This window comes from Canis lupus, chromosome 8, assembly GCF_011100685.1.
Source record: "Canis lupus familiaris isolate Mischka breed German Shepherd chromosome 8, alternate assembly UU_Cfam_GSD_1.0, whole genome shotgun sequence".
Lineage (NCBI taxonomy): Eukaryota > Metazoa > Chordata > Mammalia > Carnivora > Canidae > Canis > Canis lupus.
In genome coordinates this window covers 299,136-311,624 of record NC_049229.1, presented here as the reverse complement: position 1 = coordinate 311,624, position 12,489 = coordinate 299,136, and the positions used below count along the sequence as shown (strand labels likewise).

General features: G+C 42.1%; 1 non-coding gene across 1 annotated transcript; it reads right to left on the bottom strand.

Annotated features, from left to right (window-relative positions):
* Positions 1-9,725: 9,725 nt before the first annotated feature.
* LOC119873038 lies at positions 9,726-9,832 on the bottom strand. The gene has a single exon (XR_005363843.1). It is a non-coding gene; the product is annotated as a U6 spliceosomal RNA (small nuclear RNA).
* Positions 9,833-12,489: the final 2,657 nt, after the last annotated feature.

The following is a 12,489-nucleotide window of genomic DNA, read 5'->3' as shown; positions in this document are numbered from 1 at the left end:
CCTGGGCCAAAGGCAGGCACCAAACCACTGCGCCACCCAGGGATCCCTTAATTTTTGAAAATAATAACTCAAGTCATATCAACACACGTTTAAAAGAAGCTTCTAATTTTCCAAGTATTTTGATAAAAAAAATTTTAAACAAATACTTCATAGAACTTTTGTGAAAATATACATATCATAAGAAACATGATGTTCAAAGTGATCTTTTGTAGTTCACTGAGATTTCTTAAAATCGGCTGTGATCGATATAATTCCAATGGTATTTCTTCTTAAAACTTAAAGTTAGAGCATATCCATGATATTCAATGTAAGTTACATAACTTACGCTCATGCTAATCTAATTAGAAAAGGTTCTAACTTTAGGATCGTTTAAAAAAAAAAAAAAAAAAGCATTAATAGGGGTGCCCGGCTGACTCAGTTGGAAGAGTGTGTGACTCTTGATCTCAGGGTATTAGGGTCAGAGATGACTTAAAAAAATAAGAAAGTTGTAAAAAAAAATTAATACAGACTATTAATACAGATTGATTTGAATTTCACTTTATAAGAAAGAGAAATTTACAATTTGAAACAAGAACACTTTCTAAAGTTTTATGTACACCCCTGTTCATAGTCGACCACTGGTATCCTGGGGAAGTGTGTGTACACAGTTGTGTGTACAGGTGCACACACTGATGTATGCAAACCAGTTCATAATACCCAGCTCGCATAGCTGCTGTCGGACATGGCCCACTGGGTCTGGGGAATCCGCCAAACCACATTTCCTTTATTTATTACTTTTATTTTGTTCCTCATGATTCAGTTTGTGAGTTGCATCTGGGGGCACTGATACTATTTTACAACAAAAATATTATCTTACGGTCACCTGTCTGGCTCCATTGGTGAAGCATCTGCCTTGGGCTCAGATAGTGATCTCAGGGTCCTGGGATCAACCCTAAGTTGGGCTCCCTGCTCAGCAAGGAGTCTACTTCTCCCTCTGCCTCACCTCTCCCTGCTTGTATTCTCTCACTCTCACTCTCTCTAATAAATAATAAATAATCTTTTAAAAATAAAAAGATAAAATAAAATTAGACATTTTTTCATAGCCATAAAAAAGACAAAATTAGAATATACTATCAGCAACAAAGAGTGACTTTTTACTTTTTTTTCTTTTTAAGTAGGCTTTACCCTCAATGTGGGGCTCGAACTCACAACCCTGAGATCCAGAGTTGACCACTCTACCAACTAAGCCAGCAGGTGCCCCAAGAGTCACTTTTTAAATACATAAAACGTTCTTTCAGTTCAACCCAATAAAGATTAACATTTCAATAGGAAATAAAGAATTTAAACATGCAGTGCATGTTTGAAAAGACAAATATATAAATGCCTTATAAAATTATTTTTAAATATGCAGATGTCTGTGTGGCTCAGTGGTTGAGCACCTGCCCTCTGCCCAGGGTGTGATCCTGTAGTCCCAGGATCGAGTCCCACATCGGGCTCCCTGTCTGGAGCCTGTTTCTCCCTCCGCCTGTCTCTGCCTCTCTATGTGTCTCACATGAATAAATAAATAAAATTTTTTAAGTATTTTTAAATATGCTTAAACAATTACAAATTGAAAAAAGAAATTGCCTTTTTACATTTCAGAAAAAATTATGACATTTTGTAAAACACGGTGTTGACAAGAATATGGACAAACAGCCTCCACGACCCTTTGGGAGTGTTAATGGTCATGAGTGTTGTCACACTTGGACCAATTGTTGTATCACTGAACCAGTATATCTATTTCTATGACTACCCTACAGCTCTATTTGTAATGTATACAAAAGGTGTGCCATGGGGATCCCTGGGTAGCTCAGCAGTTTAACCCCTGCCTTTGGCCCAGGGTGTGATCCTAGAGTCCCGGGATCAAGTCCCACATCAGGCTCCCTGCATGGAGCCTGCTTCTCCCTCTGCCTGTGTCTCTGCCTCTCTCACTCTATGTCTGTCATGAATAAATAAATAAAATCCTTAAAAAAAAAAAAAGTGTGCCACGTATGCAAAAATGTTTGTTGAAATATTGCCTGTGCTTTTTTAAGGCTTGAGGCAACCTGAGATGAGGGTAGAGGTAGCACAGGTGAGGTTTGGGAATGATTCTGGGATGAGACGAGATGCTCTTGCCAGTATCCGTGTTAACCGCATGACTCTGCATACTGCAAGGCTGCCCCTGAGAAGAGGTAAGACGCTACTTGACATTTTGAAGAGCCTCCTTATTTCATGGGCTGGCTCAAGTCAGCCTTTGTATGACCAAAAAATACTCAGTCTTGAAAAAGAATGAGAAATTCTATTGAATTATTTTTACATTTACGAAAGAAATGTGACCCTGCATGTGTCCAAGATTAATGGTTTTAGGTGTATTTGTGTAAAAACAAGGGAAGGTATATTTAATCACATCCACTTCTGGAAAGAGCTATAAGGACTGGGCAACAGTGTTTGTCTCTGGGGAAAAAGACCAGGGAAATTAGGGAACGAGAAATCCGAATGCTTCCCACTGTATTCCATTTATAGCATTTTAATTATTTGACCACGTGCATGCACACATAAGAGCAGAATATCTTAACACTTACATGTAGTAAACATTAGAAACACCAAAAAGAAAAAAGTTAGCCATTCTACCTCTAGAGGAAAATGGATGATATAAGTTTGGAGGTAATAGAAGACTTGTGGAAAATAATGAACTGGCTAAAAATAAATTACACATTTTAAATGTCTACATAATCCAGGACAAGAACATGGTGTGTCTGTGGATGTGGATACAGGCTCAGTCCTGCAGGAGGGAGTGCGCTTTCCTCCGCAGGCAGCAACCCAGCCACACTTCAAACTCCTGGTTTCCTCCAGTGCACCTTTAGCTCATTTACCGCTTCTCTCCCTAAAACAGCCTGACTTTCCTTTGTTCTCAGAAATGCCCAGTCCAGCAGCTTGTTTGGGCCACGTTGCAATTCTCTTTTATTCCCAAATAAACCCACCTTTTGCTGATAATAAATAAATAAATAAATAAATAAATAAATAAATAAATAAATCTGCAAAAAATATACATATAAGGCAAATGAAATTTTTCAGTTATATGAATCAGAAGCCTTTTTAATAATGTTAACCCCCCCAAAAAAATAATAATGTTAACCCCAAAACTGATAATGGAAACTTGAAAATTCATCAGTGCACATCTGCCGGGGTTTTTTGTTTTGTTTCATTTCTTTTGTTTGTTTGTTTTGGGGTTTTGTTGTTGTTGCTGTTGTTAACATATAGTGTAATAGTAGTTTCAGGAGTAGAATTCAGTGGTTTATCACTTAGAGCAACACGCAGTGCTCATCACAAGTGCCCTCTTTGATACCCATCCCCCATCTAGCCCATCTCCCACTCACCTGCCTGCATCAATCCTGTTTGTTCTCTATTAGTAAGAGTCTCTTATGGTCTGTTTCCCTCTCTTATTCTCTTTTCTATGTTCATCTGTTTTGTTTCTTAAGTTCCACACGAGTGAAATCATGTGGTATTTGTTTTTCTCTCACTGACATACTTTGCTTAGCATAATACACTCTAGCTCCATCCACATCATTGGAATGACAAGATTTCACCCTTTCTGATGGCTGATGAATATTCCATTGTATATACACCACATCTTCTTTATCCATTCATCTGTCAAAGGATATCTGGGTTCTCTCCATAGTTTGGCTGTTGTTGATAATGTTGCTATGAACATCGGGGTGCATGTGCCCTTTAGATTCTGTATTAAGGATAAATACCTACTAGTGCAATTGCTGTGTCATAGGATAGCTCTATTTTTAACTCTTTGAGGAACCTCCACACAGTTTTCCAGAGTGGCTGTACCAGTTCACATTCCCTCCAACAGTGCAGGAGGGTTCCCCTTTCTCCGCATCCTGTCCAACATTTGTTGTTTCCTGCCTTGTTAATGTTCACCATTCTCACTGGTGTGAGGTGGTACCTCTTTGTGGTTTTGATTTGTATTTCCCTGATGGCAAGTGATGCAGAGTATTTTCTCATGTGCTTGTTGTCGGTGTATATGTCTTCTTTGCAGAAATGTCTGTTCATGTCTTCTGCCCATTTCTTAACTGGATTATTTGGTTTTCGGGTGTTGAGTTTCATAAATTCTTTATAGATCTTGGATACTAGCCCTTTATCTGATATGTAATTTGCAAATATCTTCTCCCATTCTGTAGGTTGTCTTTTAATTTTGTTGACTGCTTCCTTTGCTCTTCAGAAGCTTTTTATCTTAAGTCCTAATAGTTCATTTTTGCTTTTGTTTCCCTTGCCTTCATAGATGTATCTTGCAAGAAGTTGCTACAACCAAGATCAAAGAAGTTACTACCTGTGTTCTCTTCTAGGATTTGATGGATTCCTGTCCCACATTTAAGTCTGTCATCCATTTTTAACTTATTTTTGTAGATGGTGTAAGAGAATGGTCCAGTTTCATTCTTCTGCATGTGGCTGTCCAATTTTCTCAACACCATTTATTGAAGAGTCTTTTCTCCAGCAGATATTCTTTCCTGCTTTGTTGAAGATGAGTTGACCATTTCTGGGTTCTCTATTCTGTTCAATGTGTCTGATTTTGTGCCAGGACCATACTGTCTTGATGATCACAGCTTTGTAGTACAACTTGAAGTACAGAACTGTGAAGGCCAGTTTTTCTTTTCTTTTTTCTTTTTTAAAAGATTTTATTTATTTATTCATAAGAGATGCAAAGAGAGACAGAGACACAGGTAGAAGGAGACACAGGCTCCGCACCGGGACCCCAATGTGGGACTCGATCCCCAGGGTGGGGATCATGCTCTGAGTTGAAGACACTCAACTGCTGAGCCACCAGGCACCTCGCTTTTCTTTTTCAAGATTGCTTTGGCTATTCAGGGTCTTTTCTGGTTCCATACAAATTTTAGGATTATTTAGCTCTGTAAAAAATGGTGGTATTTTGGTAGGGATTACAGTGAATGTATAGATTGCTTTGGGACCTGTTGGTGTTCCTAAAGGAAAGTGAGTGATAGAAGTCCCACTGGAAGTTACAGAGTTTATTTTCAATAAAAAGCTATTCTACAATTTAAATAAAATCTGATACATACTATGGAATGCTGCACAGCTGCTAAAAAGAATGAAGTGGCTTATACTGTAATAAACAGGTTATTTTAAAACCTGAGGTGGGTCCTGTGGTTCAACCAAGATGAAGTAACTCCATCCCAAGTCTTCCTTTATACAATAAAGAATCCTAATTTAAAAAAAGCATAGGAAGTCTCTGGAAGTTCTACAGAAGGTGGACCCCCCTGAGATATCATGAGTACAGGACAGTGAGGGCCCTGGGTTTCTTCACTGCCTCCCTTCCATCCTGGATAGAGCATTAAAGAATCCTCTGTTGGAGTTCAGGACACCCTGCATCAAAATGTGGCATCTTAGCATAAATGTATATGTCAGCTGATGGAATTAAGAAACAGCAGGTGCACAAAGGACTTTCTGACCTTCCCCCAAAGCAAGTTATAAAACCCTCATGGGACAGGTGCATTCACTGTCCCCAGAGAAGAGGAGCATTCTCATCTTGGAGGAGAAAAGGCACATAGGGAAGAATTGATGAACTGGCCCTTGTGGAGTTTTACCCAATGTCTTGCTCTCGGCTGTGAACATTAATAAAGGGAAACATGAGAAAAACAGAGTCACAAGGTTCAGTGGGGTGGATACTCCTGTGCGGCCCAACAGGAGGAACAATCACTTCCCTCCCCCAACAGTGGCCCAACCAACCAGAGACTGTCTCAGCTCAGCCAAAAACAAGCCACTGTGCTTCAAAGTGCCAGTTAATCCAAAGCACAACCTCCCCTTTCTCCTGTGAATGAGGGCTTCTCTGCTCTGGCAGACGTCGCTGTGCTTTTGCTGTAGCTCATTTGTACCAGGTGCAATTCTCTGCTACTCCTGAACGAACCTATTTTTGCTAGAGAAATAACTGTCAGTCTCATCTTTAACGTTACCCAAGCTTATACCCTTTTGTTATCCTCTCACATCTTTCCATGACTTCCCACTCTGCATCAAACCTCTTATAAAAATGTTCAGATGTAACTTCTTCCTCAGACCTCAATTTCCTCGTGAAGGTTTCCAGGCCATGTAAAACTCATATTAAATAAATCTGTAATATTTTCTCTTGTTAATCCGTCTTTTGTTACAGGGGCCCCCAACTGAGAACTTTAAAAGGTAGAGGAAAAAGATTTCCCCACATCTGCAACTCAGAACCACCAACAGCAGACCAAAAAAAAAAAAAAAAAGTTGCAAGAAAAGTCTCTTGCCCTTCCTCAAAGCACCAGGAAGAGAGTGACCGAAAAATGGAAATTTGGGAAGGCAATATCCATTCAAATAGCACTACAAGACACAGACACCCCTAGGTTCCAGTGGGGGCCACCCCACCTACCATCCTGTCGTACTCCAATTCCACGGCTGTCTACAACAAAGTAGTTCCAAATACACTGAGAGGTAGATTGAAAAACTAAAATAGGAAAAAAAAGATAGAGCATACAAAAATTAATACTTAAAAAAAAACCCTCCAAACAAGAAAATGCAAAAACTGATAGAACTGAAAGAAGAAAAAAAAGAAATATGTAGATGTACAATTGCAATTGGGACTTTGACTCTCAGGAGTCAATAGAATAGACAGCAATTCAGCAAGGTCATAAAAGAACTGAACACCAAAATTAACCATTAGATTGAATTGATAAATATAAAACACTCCACCCGAAAATAGCACATTTTTTTCAAGGATTCTTGGAACATTGGGATATTTATCAAAGTAGACCTTGCTCTGGACAATTAAAAAAAAAAAAACTCAGTAAATGTAAAAGAATTTAAATCACACGGATTTAAATTCAATAATGCACTGACACTAGAAAACAGTAACAGAAAGACAGCAGGAAAATCTGAGCCCTTTCCAGGATCTGAACCCAGGTGTAAACAAGCACTAGTTGAAAAAGAATGTGGCCTCCTGCAGGCAAGCCCTAGGCAGTCCTACAATTCATCCTAATAGGTAAACCCAAACACTGATTAATGCCCATTTAAGAAGAGCAAAACGTTTAATGCAATCCCTATCAAAATACCATGGACTTTCTTCAGAGAGTTACAACAAATTATTTTAAGATTTGTGTGGAATCAGAAAAGACCCCGAATAGCCAGGGGAATTTAAAAAAGAAAACCATATCTGGGGGCATCACAATGCCAGATTTCAGGTTGTACTACAAAGCTGTGGTCATCAAGACAGTGTGGTACTGGCACAAAAATAGACACATAGATCAATGGAACAGAACAGAGAACCCAGAAGTGGACCCTGAACTTTATGGTCAACTAATATTCGATAAAGGAGGAAAGACTATCCACTGGAAGAAAGACAGTCTCTTCAATAAATGGTGCTTGGAAAATTGGACATCCACATGCAGAAGAATGAAACTAGACCACTCTCTTTCACCATACACAAAAATAAACTCAAAATGGAGGAAAGATCTAAATGTGAGACAAGATTCCATCAAAATCCTAGAGAAGAACACAGGCAACACCCTTTTTGAACTCGGCCACAGTAACTTCTTGCAAGATACATCCACAAAGGCAAAAGAAACAAAAGCAAAAATGAACTATTGGGACTTCATCAAGATAAGAAGCTTTTGCACAGCAAAGGATACAGTCAACAAAACTCAAAGACAACCTACAGAATGGGAGAAGATATTTGCAAAAGACGTATCAGATAAAGGGCTAGTTTCCAAGATCTATAAAGAACTTATTAAACTCAACACCAAAGAAGCAAACAATCCAATCATGAAATGGGCAAAAGACATGAAGAGAAATCTCACAGAGGAAGACACAGACATGGCCAACATGCATATGAGAAAATGCTCTGCATCACTTGCCATCAGGGAAATACAAATCAAAACCACAATGAGATACCACCTCACACCAGTGAGAATGGGGCAAATTAACAAGGTAGGAAACCACAAATGTTGGAGAGGATGTGGAGAAAAGGGAACCCTCTTACACTGTTGGTGGGAATGTGAACTGGTGCAGCCACTCTGGAAAACTGTGTGGAGGTTTCTCAAAGAGTTAAAAATAGACCTGCCCTACGACCCAGCAATTGCACTGCTGGGGATTTACCCCAAAGATACAGATGCAATGAAATGCCGGGACACCTGCACCCCGATGTTTCTAGCAGCAATGGCCATGATAGCCAAACTGTGGAAGGAGCCTCGGTGTCCAACGAAAGATGAATGGATAAAGAAGATGTGGTTTATGTATACAATGGAGTATTACTCAGCTATTAGAAATGACAAATACCCACCATTTGCTTCAACGTGGATGGAACTGGAGGGTATTATGCTGAGTGGAGTAAGTCAGTCGGAGAAGGACAAACATTATATGTTCTCATTCATTTGGGGAATATAAATAATAGTGAAAGGGAATATAAGGGAAGGGAGAAGAAATGTGTGGGAAATATCAGAAAGGGAGACAGAACGTAAAGACTGCTAACTCTGGGAAACGAACTAGGGGTGGTAGAAGGGGAGGAGGGCAGGGGGTGGGAGTGAATGGGTGACGGGCACTGGGGGTTATTCTGTATGTTAGTAAATTGAACACCAATAAAAAATAAATTAAAAAAAAAGAATAAAATAAATAAATAAATAAAAAATAAAAATGGGAAAAAAAAAAAAAGAAGAGCAAAACCCCAAGGAGAAGGGTCAAATAGGAACATATAGTGAGCCACATATTAAGTATTGAAAGGTGTGTTTCTTTATTAGTAACCTGAGAATAAAGCAGGTAATGTATTGAATATGTTTTTTTTTTTAATGATAAATTGCAGACAAATAGGAAATGCCATCGATTAGAAAAAATCACAAAAAGTGCTGAAACTATCCTAAAATCTGTGAAAGCTAAGTCTGAGTTATTCAATTTCAGGGCAAATGTGACCAAGCATTGGGCAAACTGGTGTCAGGTAAACGAACTCTGGGGCAAGTGGCCTGCTTCGGACAGCAGGGGAATTAGGGAGGGACTTTTGCCCTAAACTAGACTTCCCCAGCTTGCCAGTTAGTCTAGGATTGTCTTTTCAGACGAAAAATCCTTCTGTCCCATGTGAAGAACGCAAAGGCTCAAATCCACAGAACATAAACAGGTCCCACCTCTGAGGACAGGTGCTGGTAAGAAGCAGCACAGTTTGTATTTGGAAAAAGGATCAGGATGGATGGAGGGATGATAGAAGTGTGTGGTAGGAGGACCCCCATGACCCCATCATCATGTCACCCATGATTACCCTTCATGAAAGGGCTGGGAGTCCTCAGGGCTAGGGAGGATGTACAGGGATAATCCCAGGACAGATGGGGATGCCTGTCTATTCCCAGGGCAGCATGGAGTGTCCTCACCTCTGTGATGCTGGAGATTAGAAGCCTCACACCAGATCAAAGGTCACTCATTCTCCATTGGTGGACACTTGAGTTGTTTCCATATCTTGGCTAATGTGAAATGCTCCATGGAGGTGAAGATATTGCTTCGATAACATGTTTTCATGGATATATACCCAGAAGTGAGATAGCGAGATGATATGGTCATTTTATTTTACTTTTTTCATGCTTAAAAGATAGCCCTGATGTTTGATGTGGTGCTGGGACATGAGGCCACATGGACCAACGGAGTTTGACTTATCCCAACCCTGAAACATGTAAATGTCAAGTAATATATGAATTAACTGGAGTGAGAATTTCTCTAAAATTATGCACTACTTCACAAATTCGTGTGTCGTCTTTGCACAGGGACCATGCTAATCTTCTCTACATTATTCCAGTTTTAGTGTATGCACTGCTGAAGTGAGTGCGTGGTCATACTATTTTTAATTCTTTGAGAAACCTCCATTCTTTTTTCCAAGGTCATGAACAATTTATGTTTCCACCAACAGCACACAAGGATTATAGTCAGTAATACCATATTACATATTTGAAAGCTGCAAAAACAGTAGATCTTAACTATTCTCACCAGGAAAAGAAATGGTAATGCTGTGCTGTGACGGAGGTGTTAGCAAAGGCTGTGGTGGTGACCATTTTGTGACATGTAAATGTATCCAGGCAACAATTTGTACTCCTTAAATTTACATGACGTTACATTGTCATATGTGTTCTACACCTCAAGAAAGCTGGAAAAAATAATAGACATAAAAGTAAAATTAAAAGTGCACTTTTAATGCTCAGCAGTTGGCTGAGCAGTTGGCTCAGCGGTTAAGTGTCTGCCTTCAGCTCAGGGCATGATCCCAGGGTCCTGGGATCAAGTCCCCCATCGGACTCACCACAAGGAGCCTGCTTCTCCCTCTGCCTGTGTCTCAGCCTCTCTCTGTGTCTCTCATGAATAAATAAATAAAATCTTTAAAAAAAAATAAAAATAAAAGTGTGGATAGACATATATATATTTCACACCCATAAACACACATAATTTTAAGCACAGGCCTATTTCCAGGCCATATTACCTACAATACAGCATTCTATTTTTTTTTTTTCATATTTCTGCAAATCTTTTGCTCAAAACACAATATATCATTGCAAGGTATTTCTAAGTATGGTAGGAGATTTTTTTAAAAGCAAAAACAAAAACACCAGCTTTTCAGGTAATGTTGACCAGTGACAAAGTGTCTCACCTTGACTAGACTTCACTTGGGTTCCTTTGAGCCCTGAAACCCTGAAATCTGGCTGCCTAGCCAGCAAGAATCCTAAGTCATCCTGGCTGGCTCTGTGGTCACCCTGGATCTGAATAGGTTTCTCAGCACCTCCTGGAAGGCTAAGCCCCTGGGGGTCTTCAGCTGGAATCCTGTTAGGTGGGTTTGGGGAGCTCACTCAGCCCAGCTGGGCCACCCTCCCTGCTCTCAGGGCTGGCCCCCAGCCCTCTCTGCTGTATCCAGAGTTGAGCAGGAGCTCTGCCTCCTACTGCCAGGCCCCGTGATGACAGTCCTGCCAATGCTTCCTTACCACTACAACAGGTATCAGAAGATTTTGCCTCCTTAACACGGTGCCCAGTTCATCTGGACTCCAAAGTGAGATTACTGTGCTGGGAAACAGAACTGTACATTCTGCCCGGAGCAGAGAGCCCCATGGCTGTCTTCTTTTTGTGCATATAGAGATAAAATATTCCTGCCAAGGACCTTGAATAAACGTAAATTCGGGCCTATTCCAGGTAACCCGTTAAAACACCCCAGTTTTGTAACCCTGCTTTGTCATTTCTTCTCCTTTTTTTTAATGCACTGGGATTCTCAAATTACAAAAAAAAGTGGGGCGGGGGAGGACAAAAAAATAGAAGTGGCCTGACGCCGCTGTTGCAATACTTTTCCTGCCCACATTGCGGGCATTTCTCCTTTCCAGAACCTGAGTGCAGCCCCATCTCGCACGGGGGTCAAAGGCAGCAGGCTGAGCCGGTCCCTCGCGTCTGTCTCTGTCTCTGTCCCTGTCTCTGTCTCTGTAGGCCTCCCTCCCTCCCAGGACTCTAAGCAAAGCCAGCCGCGGCTGCCTGAGTCAGGTGCCCTCTGCGCCCCTGGTCCAGCAGGGGTGGACCAGATGCTCCCCACTGCCGCCTGTAGGGTTCCGGGCTGTCCGGCTGTCTGGGGCGTGCACCTCCCAGCCTCACCCCGAGGGAGAGACGGAGACAAAGAGAGAAACGGGAGATGGGGGGGTGAGGGGTGTTGGAGGAGGGAGGAGGGGCTGGCAGAGGCCTTACCGAGGAAAGAGCCCTCGTGGCCTGGAAGCCGCGGGGACGCAGGGCAGGAGCGAGATGCCCCAGGAAGGTGCTGGGTCTCGGGGGAGCTGCCCGCAGGGGGGGGTACAGGACTGCGGGGGCAGCACCAAGCGCGTCCTGCGCTGGGACCTCCGTGCGCCCCGACGAGCACCTGCGGGGCTCCTGACTTCTCCACACCGTCTCCAGGCTGCGACCTACCCCCGGCGGTGCCTTCCTGGGCTCCCCGTCCTCCTAGATCTGGATGGAGGTCGGCTGTGGGACACGCTGGCCCCCGCCCGGTTCCTCCTAACCGAGCGCAACAACAACCACAACAAACCATAACGCGCACGGGGAAGCCACAGCCTGCGGAGCGCGCACAGGGCTGGGGGCCTCCCTCCCGCAACCCACCTCCTCGTCGTGCCCACCGACACCCAGACACCGGGAGGCCACTGCAAGCCCGCAGGCCTAGGGAAGTCGCCTTCAAGCGCCCAGAAATACAGGGACGTTGGGAACCATCCAATCTAAGCCTCTCCCTGTAACCGCGACGCGGGAAGGATGGAGAGGTTGGCTCGCTTGGGGCAGCAGTTCTCAGCAGACTGGGACAAAAGGCCCCTTTACACGCTCAGAAATGCGCACCCCGGGGGCTTTCGTGTGAGGATCTTGTCGATCAGGATTTCTGGTGCCATAAATTAGGAAGGAGAAAAATGTCACATAATCATTAATGTGTTCTAAAACAATAATACACATGTGAACCTAAGTAATGCAGTTTTCTTAAAAAGA